At 25.3% G+C, this 10,214-nt stretch overlaps 1 non-coding gene across 1 annotated transcript; it reads right to left on the bottom strand.

The window, feature by feature from the left end:
• Positions 1–386: 386 nt before the first annotated feature.
• Positions 387–469, bottom strand: TRNAL-UAA. Its single transcript has one exon. It is a non-coding gene; the product is annotated as a tRNA-Leu (tRNA).
• Between the last annotated feature and the right edge of the window lie 9,745 nt (positions 470–10,214).

Genomic DNA, 10,214 nt, shown 5'->3' with positions numbered 1-10,214 from the left:
TACAAATATGAAATATAGAGGGTATAACAGTTTTAAACATAAAAATTTTTAAATTGTTCAATGTTTTAATATAAATTTTTCATGATTGTTAAGCATTGAAAACCTAATTATGAAAGAGTACTTCTCAAATTAAGCTCATGCTAATGGTTTTTAGATATGATAATTTTATTTTTAAAAAAAAAAAAGGAATTTTTCATTTGAGAGAATAAAAATATCATTTTAAAATTTAAGAAATTAAAATAAAATTTGAACCAAAGTTTAGAAAATAAATTTGAAATGTTTGAGTTTAAAAAACATATATAAACCTATATATTTATTAAAAATAAAAATTGTAATGTGGATTCGAATAATTCTCTTCTAAAGCAGAAAAAAAAATATTAAAATATTGCAGGCTGTGGGGTTCGAACCCACGCGCACTTATGTGCAGAAGATCTTAAGTCTTCCCCCTTAACCACTCGGGCAAACCTGCTTCCTGTTATTTTTTGGAATTACAATTATATATTTACTATATTAATATCTCTAACCATAATTGAAAATTGCGCAATGACCACAACTTAGTCAAAAGAAAAGGAACATTCAAATGTTCTTTATGAACTTCACATAAGTCAAAATATTCTCATAATTGGTAAATTGACTTAAACATAATTAATTTTATTTGAAATTTGACAGTCTTATTATTACTTATTATACATTGATCAAAATATGCCAAGGACTAATTATGTTCAAACTAAACCCTATGTGTAGTTATTGTTAAGAAGTTCATAACATTAAATTATCTTTATGGAAATGTTAAGAAACTTTTATAAAAGCAAAGATATATGTTCAAAGGCTTGGTTTTAACCGCATATTGCAATGGTAGGCTTTGGTAGAGTAACATAATACTTTTTCTCCTGTGCATCTTCTAAAATAAAATATTTATATCTATATTTGAGTGTAAGTTGTCCAGAATATACGATGAAAGTTACCTTCATGAATATATTTATATTATTAATACATTTATCTTTGTGAATTTGGCAAACTATATGTATGGTATAAGACATCTATAATTCGATTCGTTAGTTGGATAATAAATTAATGTAGAAGAAAAATACGATCAAACGGTATACATTCAAGACCGTTCAGTGTATTCTTTAAGTGAATATTTAAACGAGTGAAATAAGTCTGTGAATGTTGGACTCCAATTGGATCAACAACAACAAATAGTGTTACCAATGGATTGGGTCGACAAACAATTAGCATAAGACAATAATGACAATTTTAGAGTGGTTAAGATAACAATAACAGAATAGCAGTTAATGAAAACAGTTTGTTAATAATTTAAAGGTAAGTCTATTTTAAAATATACATAGTATTATTAGGTTAACGACAATTTAACGTCCATAAAATACCTATAAATGTAGAAGTAAGTTACAAAGATAAACAAATTCAATTAAACTCTGATACTTAATTATGAATTAAATTCATTGATTAAAATTTGACTTAAACGACATGGTGTCTTTTAACATGTAGCTTTCACTGGATTTGGATTCGAAAAACTTGAAGTAAAAAATTCAAAATTCAAAAGGAAAGAAAGATTACAGTAAAAAAGTATCACCCTACACAGAAATACCATATGTAACAAGTACTTATTTAATTATACCCACATACTTTATGTTATTGTTGGACAAAATCAACATATGATTCTTTTGTCAACTGGATCAATTATTAAATATTTATTGATATACTAGTAGTACTGTCAGCTTTCTTCAAAGTTGACCATATCTTATGTTTAACTTTCATATCTTTTTTCAATAGATATTTTTTTTTCTTAAAAAATTGAAATTTAACTTTTCAATTATCGAAAATAACATTACAAAATTCAAACATGAAACTAAAAATAATTAAACATAGGGTTAGTCAAATGTACAAGTCATAATTAAACAATATTAAAAACATATTTATTCTTACATCTAAATAATACAATGTAATTATTTACATTAGATAGTTAATTACTATATCGACAATTAGGACTCTAATCAATGTCATGAACAATTCCTGTATCATATGTTTAAATTTCTCAAACAGTTATAGTAACTTGTGTTTATTTTTATTTGTTAAGCAAATTTAAATTATGAGGACATTTTTTAATTTAAATCTTTTTAAATTTTGAATTATTTCAAAAGAAATATCTCTACTGTAAGAAAAAGGTATAAATATGTGAAATCAACCCTTTTACTATTTTTTTAACATATAATACAATGTTCAATAATAACTCAGGGTAAAACTTTTATTCTATACTCTAAAATTCAAATCCATATTAAGTTATGTTGGCCCAAATATCTTTTGATCAACCTTTATGGAGGCTTCTTAATGCCTCCTACAAATTTCTTCCCGCACCCCCAAACTTTTCCATATCCTTAAATTACTCTTACGAACTTTTAGGCTTTGATTTTGACTGGTTTCAAAACCCTGTTCGAGACCCTTCAGTATGGTCATGACACCCCATTTGCATGATTCATCCTTCACCTGTATCTCCTTCATTCCATTTGTACTTATAAATATTTAATTTTGAAATTCAATAAATAAAAAGACTCGACATATAACCAGATTTTAAAGTTATATATATAAAAAAAAATCACAATAATTGGATTTTAAAATTCAGTAAACAAAAATATCTAGAATCAGATGGCACAATCCAGTTTTTTAAAATTTAGAATCAAATTTCCGAAATTTAATAAAATTCATAATCAAATTTAATAATTCGAGAAAATCCAAAATTGGATTTCGAAATAAAGATTTATAATCAAATTTTGAAATTTGAAAAAAATCCAGAATTAGATTTAGAAATCCAATTTTTGAAAATTCAAAACTGTATTTCGAAATTCAAGAAAATTTAGAACTGAATTTCGAAAACCAAAAAAAATTCAAAATCATATTTCAAAATATTGAAAAATCCAAAATCGGATTTTAAAATCTGAAAAATTTATAACCAGATTTCAACAGGGTCATCTCAGTAAAATTCAAGAAATTCTGGAACTGGATTTTAAAATTCAACAAATATATATAATCTATAGGTTCATCTCAGTAAAATTCGGGTGTGCATAAGGAAAACGTAGAAAGCCCCACCTTTATTCACCAGAGAACGTGTTGGCCCAATACTCATTAACAACAAAAGTTCTTCTTGCACTCCTTTTTTTTATGCAGCCTATACTTTTTTAAAATTTAAATTATTGTATAATCCGTAGATATTTGATTTACATGATTCATAATTCAAAAATATTAATTATACTTTGAATTATTCAATCCATAATGCATTATTTTTTAAATGTCTTCCGGATTCTAGAATTCGTGCAAATGCCCTTCTCCCTCACATAAAATTCTTTAATGAATATCGTAATAAAAGCGGATTTTTAAGGTACATTTTCTTCCTCTTCTTGTGTGAGAATTTGTTTATCCCCTTCTTTACATTTCTCATCATAGAATGCGGAATGGATACTACATTTCGGATTGCAAGGGTTTCGGAATGTATATATTTTTAATATTTTTTTCTTTATATTTATTTTGTTATTATTTTATAAAAATTATTTTATTTTTTTATCTATTTATTTTATTTCTAAATTAATTTATCCTAAAAATATAAATATATTTTTGTGTTATTTTTTACTCTTAATTTTATTTTTTATTCTTAATTTTTTATTTTTAGATTAAATATGTTTTTAGTCTCTCAAATATCATGTTATTTTGGGTTTCGTCCCTCTTCGAAAGACTTGTTCATTTTCATCATCTTCCCTAGGAAACTATAATTTTTAGTTCTCAAAAAACAAAGATGTTAAATTTTCTTTGAAGTGGTTAACAACGTGTCATGTCTGATGTTAGCTTTCATGTTAAGTGTGTGTCTTAATTTTTTCCTAATTTTTTTTTTCTAACGTCCCCTCTCCCTCCATCTCTGACGGGTGACAAAGTATCTCTACATGCGTCAACATCTCCCGCTCTGTGTCCATTGTCTGGATTTGAGCCTAAAACACAAAACACATAATGAGTGAAAAAGGGAAATACAAGATGTCACACCGTGCAAAGGACACAACCATTTTGCAGTTTGGCACTAAAATTAATAAAACGATATAAAAAAAATCAATTAGTGTTATAGACAAATTTGTCAATGTAGTGATTATATGAGTTTAGCAATATACATTAAATCAATATATTCATACACTAATTTGTATTTATAACGAATATACTTAACATATTTTTGAATAGTTTATTTTAGAATGACGAAAAAATCCACATGTATAGGTATCTGGATAGTTATGGGTAGCAATATATTCATACATTAATTTGTATTTATAACCAATATACTTAACATATTTTTGAATGATTTATTTTAGAATGACAAAAAAATCCGCAAGTACAAGTATTTGTGGCAGGTAGTTACTACTCGCGGGTAATGGGTAACGAGTATTTTAATACCCGTTTTTAGATAGATCAGATGCAAGTATTATACTATCTGATCCGCGAGTATCCGTTTCCACAAAAAAACAATAATAGTTTAATTTATATTTTTAAATTAAATTTAATTAATAATAAAATTAATTTATATTTTATTAGATTAAATATAATGAAAATTTATATTTAATTTAATTTATATTATATTATATATATATATATATATTTAATTTTATTTTAAAAATATATAAAATATATTTTTTGAAACCTTTGTCATGTCTAATCTATTCTTTATATTTTTAGAGTTTACTTTATATCTTTTCACATGTTATATTTTTTTTTTTACAAAATTTACTTTTACATTTCTAAATGTTTTTTAACTTTCTAAACTCATGATTTTTTTATGTAAATTCTATTCAAAATTTAATTTTAAACTTAAAAATATTATTATTTATTTCTTTAACCTCTAAATACATTTTAATATAATATATACTTAAATGATTTTTAATATAATATATATTTACTAACAGAGAAAACAAGAAATATGAACATGGATTTAAAATTAATTACCGAGTAAAACAGTTACACAAAATATTTGAAAAGAAAAAAAAAAGTTTCCGTTACAAGGAACACATATTTTTATGTTTGACTATTAGTAATTATTAGACATGATTTTACTCCCTCTCTCCAAATTTAATCTTGAAAATATTTTAATTATTTAATAAGGAAAATACGATAACCAAATTATTCCGAATAAAATGTAATTTAAATTTATTAAGTATAATATAAAATTTGAGTTCTACACAGTAAGAAATAGAATTTAGAAAACTTGAATGGATCTTACTGATAATAAAAGAATTATTTAATTGTAAATTATTTTATCATCTTTTATGACAATTATTCTAAAATTATAAAAATAATATCTTAAAATTAAATAACCATAATAATAACAACAACAACAATAATAATAATAATAATAATAATAATAATAATAATAATAATAATAATAATAATATAAAATTGCGTGTACCTGTTCACACTTTTTTATTTCTTTTGATTTTAATTATTTTAAACTTATTATCTCTATTTTTGTTTTGTATATCTATTATATTTTTAATAAAGATATTTTTATTACTTGTAAGTAGGAGTGGAAACACGAATAGATGATAGTCAGTAATTCATAAATTTATATGTCCAGCATATTTGCAATTTTAAATTTACATCATTCTAATATAAAATTTATGGTTAATATTAATATTATATATATTAAATTTTATATATATATATATATATATATATATATATAGTTTAATTAGTAAATTTATCTTACATTTATATATAGGGGTTAACAAACCCCTATATATAATGTCATGAATCTAGACTAGTTAAGTTGTAAAACCTAAAGTCTAGCCGTATTGATTAAATATGCTTTTTGAATGAAAGCTTAAACTTGATCTTTCTAATAAATAAGTCAAACCAAAATCATGCCTTTGGTGATTCCGGCATACGTTATATAAACTTTAATACAAAATTCCTTTAAATTATAACAACTATTCTTTCTTAAACCTTAATATTAATATCTACTTATAACAAGTCTTAAATTTTATTGATATACAATATTAATATTCAACACTAAAACTGTCTTAGGATGAGAAAAATTGGATTTAAGAGAGAAAAAAAAAAATTCAACCAGAAAATCAAAATTAAACATTAGAGCATCAAGAAAATATAATACGCTAAATTTATAATACAATATTTTCTGATATAATATTTTAAACCGTATTGTTATTAGATAATTTAAATATTTTATTACTTTGAAACATTAAATAATTATTTAATTGATATATAAAAAAAACATAAAATATGTTTTTATTTAATCAAGACATTAATAAAAAGAAGAACACGACGATTATGAGAGCAAGAACAAAAGAAAATTAATGAAAACAAACACACCATATAAAATTCACAAAAAAGAAGACGACGACTATGAGAGCAACAATAAAAAAAATAATCAAAACAATTATATTATAAAAAATTCAGAAAAATACCTAAAGTATTCAGATAAAGAAAAAATATTTATCATCCTATTTAATTATTTATTTATTTTATAATTACTCGCAACCTTATTTTATTTATGTAATCATTGTATAATTTTTGTTTATTTTATAAATATTTTGTTATATGTTTCTAACTTTATTTTACTTAATTACTTTTTACTTATTATAATTATTTTTTTTAATTATGTGCACTTCTTAATTTTAATTCAGATATCTAATTTTTATTATAACTAAGTATAAATTATAGCAATTATTATTAATACACAAAATTGTCTATATAATATGCTAGTGATAAAACCTAAAATTAGACAATAAAATTTTAATTATTAATAAAAGAAATATTTGATGAAATTATAGTTGAATCTTTGACATTGGAGATTCAAATAAATAAATATTAAACAAAATGAAATAATTTTGTATTTTTTTATCATGATAAAACTTCTTATTAGTCACTAAAATACTAATTTAAATTTTGTTAATATTAAAATAAAAAGACATAGTCATGTCTCTCAATAAACATATTCTCACTCGCCTAATGGTTAGAGTCATAATACAATAATTATTTTTATACTATTTTTTAAAATTACTTTTATAATGAATGGTAAAATGGTAATTTTTTATTTTTTTTAATTGATTTTTTTTTTTAATTTATCAAACATATCACATCGCTAGTTAACTTCTATTAATGTTTATCTTAAATTCCTCCATTTTTTATCATATTTTTCTTAATCCAAACATCTCAACTTTTATAGCTCTTTCCTTTCAAATCTTCTGATATAAAATTTACTAGTTTACTTCTTTTTTTTATTTTTTATTTTTTATTTTTTTTTATCTTGTTAGTGATATATAGTAGAAAATGGTTATTTATGACAATAACAGTTTAAAACAATTATTAGATTAGTAATTATAAAATATAAAAAAAAATTATGGAAAAAAGGGGCCAATGGTATGCTTAGAAGCTTAGCAAGTTAATGTCTCTATCAAAGACTAACAAGAAGCTAAGAGAGACCACACCAATTGGAAATTTACTCAACCTTCCTTTTTTTGCCTTCATTTCTAGCCTAATCAAAATCAGATCTGACTTTGACAGCTACACGGAGATTTGTGAGAGCAGCCAATCACTACAATGCTCTTAATCATTAAAATTAAAAATAATAAAATTGCCTTTGCCTCAAGTTTAAATTTATAATTACTTTGATATTTTTTTTTTCTAATTCATGGTTTTAACAAGTTTCTCTTAAAATATCTAGAAGAAAACAATCAAACTTAGTTCATATATAAGTTAACTAGTAGAAATTTTTTCAATATAATATCTATATGATATATATGTTACTCAGTCAGTTTTATATGTAATACTTAAGACTGTTCGGTTTATGCTTTAAATTATAAGTAAAGTAGGTGAAGTGGTCCTGTGAGTGTTGGACTGTAATTGGGTCAACGCTAGTAGTAGTGTTATTGGGCCAGTAGGCTGGATATGCCAACAATAGTGTTATTGAGCCAATACGTTAAACAGACAAACACTTAACAACTCACTAACAGATTGGTTAAGATAATAATAGCAGATTCATATTGGTTAAGATAATAACAACAAATTGATAATAGTTAATTAAAGAGATTTGTCGATAATGGATCAGATTTAAGGACAAGTTCATTTTAATAGTATTATTGGACCAACGTCAATTTAAGATCCAAATAATACCTTTAAATGAAGAAGTAAGTGGCAGAAATAGATAAGTTTTTATAAAGTCTTAATACTTAATTGTGAATTTAGTTAATTGAGTGAAATTTGAGTCGGAGTGCCTTTAACATGTACACTCCACTCGGTAAGAAGAAGGGAGTGAAAATTACAGCTGAAAGGTGTGTTTTTCGACCCTCATCCACGTACTGAAACAATATCTTTTTAATGTTTATTTTTAATTTGTGTTAAAACTATGAAAAAAAGAATCTCCCATATACTTTTATTGAAACCCTAATTATGATATATACGCAGTGGAAATTCAAGCTTGTGACACAGAGAAGTTTCCCAGGAAATTGTTCGTTAATTTACATATAATTGCAGCAATAGATGACGTTAATGATGAGGATTCATCGCAGCACACATCCTTGTCTTGACTTTGTTTGCACAAGGATGTTCCCTACTGGTTAGTCAACTTTCTACCAAGTCAAGCATCACCTCAAAACTAATCATTCATTTAATCACTTTTCTAAATAAATCACTTATACACAACTGCAAAGGTGGCATGTTTATCTTCAACTAAAGCTCGTGTTAGAATAAATTTCTTTAGAAGAACTTTTCAAAAGAATAAGAAAACAGAATAAAACAAATATTCTATAAGTTAAAATCAGTATAGGTATAAATTAAGAAAATTACATGTGAAATTTTTTAATGAGTTTATGTATAATAAACCAATTTTAACTTATAACTTTTTTTTTCTCTTTTTAATTCTTAGCTTCTAAAAGTATTTACGAAAAAGTTTGTCTAAGTAAAATAAAAGAAGCTTGTCCTTGTCTTATGTGTAAACTTTTACTTATCTCTCAATCATCTTTGGTAAAATTAGTGGTTAATCTTTCCTTTAAAAACAAATGGTAACATTTTTTTAAAGATTTAAACCCTTTTTTGTCCTTAAGTTAAGTTTTGATGTTCGGTTTAGTCTCTATTTTTAAAAATGTCAACCTTTAGTTCCTATGATATGAAAAATGTATCAAATCAGTCCTATTCGTTAACAAATCACAAGTTTTTCATTAAGTGATTTGTTGTTTATAACACCTTCCGTTAACAAATCACAAAATATTGGATACCTAGGTATAAAAACTTGTGATTTATTGTTCATTAAGTGTTGTCATGAGTACTGATTTGATACATTTTTCATATCATAGGGACTAAAGGTTGACATTTTTAAAAGTGGGAACTAAACTGAACATCAGAACTTAACTTAGGGACCAAAAAAGGGTTTAAACTTTTTTTTAAACTATGAAAGTTATATGTATCGTAGGGGCCGGAAGACCATACGTAATAACACACATCAAATGGGCCGAACGACACATGCGAATGGGAGATGGTTGTACGATGAAGGAAAACGATTAGACAGACAAGTAAGACCAATTGGTCGGGACGTCCAACCTTATATGATAAATAAGTTTTATCCACAAGGATTAAGGTAAACGGTAATTAGTGGTAATGGACTAAGATTAGGTCGATATTAAGATGTCACTAAACTCAGACCCATCTAAAAAGCTATAAATACAGGTCAAAGGTAAAAAATAGGTAATCGTATTTACTGTACATTTAACACTATTACTCTAACCACCGAGTGACTTGTATACTCACTAGTGCAGCGAGGGGCTTTTACCGCGGTTATTTTTCACTATATGTCGCGGTTTACGAACCGCGGCATATTCAGCCGCGGTAGTAAGTCAGAGACTTTAGACCGCGGTTACAACCGCGGTAAAAAGGTTTGGGAACATACCGCGGTTGTACAAGGAACCGCTGCCTAAACCCCCCTTTTTTTTAAAAAAAAAAAATTGTTCCAGTATATGCCGCGGTTAGAACCGCGGTAAAAGACCCAGGAATATGCCGCGGTTCTTGCACTAACCGCGGCCAAAGGTCCATTTAAAAAAAAAACGAACATTAAATGCCGCGGTTGTGGTAACAACCGCGACATATTCCCCTGCAGTTTTTTAAAATTGCAGGTCTGTTTTTGTGATATCCACTACCACAAAAACAGACCTGCATAT

The sequence above is a fragment of the Vigna radiata genome, chromosome 8, assembly GCF_000741045.1.
Source record: "Vigna radiata var. radiata cultivar VC1973A chromosome 8, Vradiata_ver6, whole genome shotgun sequence".
NCBI lineage: Eukaryota > Viridiplantae > Streptophyta > Magnoliopsida > Fabales > Fabaceae > Vigna > Vigna radiata.
This window is presented reverse-complemented; position numbering and strand designations above follow the sequence as displayed.